The sequence below is a fragment of the Buteo buteo genome, unplaced genomic scaffold, assembly GCF_964188355.1.
Source record: "Buteo buteo unplaced genomic scaffold, bButBut1.hap1.1 HAP1_SCAFFOLD_360, whole genome shotgun sequence".
Taxonomy (NCBI): domain Eukaryota; kingdom Metazoa; phylum Chordata; class Aves; order Accipitriformes; family Accipitridae; genus Buteo; species Buteo buteo.
Window position 1 is genome coordinate 46,609 of NW_027439524.1, and position 1,731 is coordinate 48,339.

A 1,731-nucleotide genomic window follows, 5' to 3' on the forward strand; every position below is an offset into this window, starting at 1 on the left:
GTGAGGGGGGGGGCGATTTTGGGGTGCGGGGGGGGGGGGGCAATTTGGGGTGAGGGGGGGCAATTTGGGGTGCGGAGGGGGGTAGGGTGGAGCTGGGGGTGCTGCGAGCACGGTGGGGTGCGGGAGGGATGGATAAAGGGGAGGGATTGGGGGGGTGTAGAGCAGCCCTGGGGTTGCGGTGGGGTGATTTGGGGTGCTGGGGGGTAATTTGGGGTGCTGGGGGGGCAATTTGGGGTGCAGTGGGGTAATTTGGGGTGCAGAGGGGGGTAGGGTGGAGCTGGGGGTGCTGTGAGTATGGTGGGGTGCGGGAGGGATGAATTGGGGGGGGATTGGAGGGGTGTAGAGCAGCCCTGGGGTTGCAGTGAGGCGATTTGGGGTGCAAAGGGGCAATTTGGGGTGAGGGCGGGTAATTTGGGGTGCTGGGGGGGCAATTTGGGGTTCAGGGGGGGCAATTTGGGGTGCGGAGGGGGGTAGGGTGGAGCTGGGGGTGCTGCGAGCATGGTGGGGTGCGGGAGGGATGGATAAAGGGGAGGGATTGGGGGGTGTAGAGCAGCCCTGGGGTTGCGGTGGGGTGATTTGGGGTGCTGGGGGGGTAATTTGGGGTGCTGGGGGGACAATTTGGGGTGCAGTGGGGTAATTTGGGGTGCAGAGGGGCGTAGGGTGGAGCTGGGGGTGCTGCGAGCACAGTGGGGTGCGGGAGGGATGAATTGGGGGGGGATTGGAGGGGTGTAGAGCAGCCCTGGGGTTGCAGTGGGGTGATTTAGGGTGCAAAGGGGTAATTTGGGGTGCTGGGGGGTAATTTGGGGTGCTGGGGGGGCAATTTGGGGTTCAGGGGGGGCAATTTGGAGTGTGGAGGGGCGTAGGGTGGAGCTGGGGGTGCTGTGAGTACGGTGGGGTGCAGGAGGGGTGTATAAAGGGGGGGGATTGGGGGGTGTAGAGCAGCCCTGGGGTTGCGGTGGGGTGATTTGGGGTGCAGTGAGGTAATTTGGGGTGCAGGGGGGTAATTTGGGGTGCTGGGGGGGTGCAGGAGAGCCCTGGGGGTGCAGTGAGGTAATTTGGGGTGCTGGGGGGTAATTTGGGGTGCTGGGGGGGGGTACAAGGCAGCCCTGGGGTGCAGTGGGGTAATTTGGGGTGCAATGGTGTAATTTGGGGTGCAGTGGGGTAATTTGGGGTGCTGGGGGGGTACAGAAGAGCCCTGGGGGTCCAGCGGGGTCCTTGGGGGGGGGGGGTCCAGAGGGTCACAGGGGCTCAGGACCCCCCTAAGGGGTGCCGGGCCGGGGGATGTCGGGGTGTCCCCTGACCCCCCATTTTCCCCTGCCCCCCCATTTCCCCCTGCCTCCCCATTTCCCCCTACCCCCTATTTTCCCCCTGACCCCCCCATTGCCCCCGACCCCCCCATTTCCCCCCGCCCCCCCATTTTCCCCCGACACCCCCTATTTCCCCCTGCCCCCTATTTCCCCCTGCCCCCCCATTTTCCCCCGCACCCCCCATTTCCCCCTGCCCCCCATTTTCCCCCCGCACCCCCCATTTTCCCCCGACCCCCATTTCCCCCTGCCCCAACATTTCCCCCTGCCCCCCATTTCCCCCTACCCCCCCATTTCCCCCTACCCCCCTATTTCCCCCTGCCCCCCCATTTCCCCCTACTCCCTATTTCCCCCTGCCCCCCTATTTCCCCCTACCCCCCCATTTCCCCCTACCTCCCATTTCCCCCCGACCCCCCCATTTTCCCCC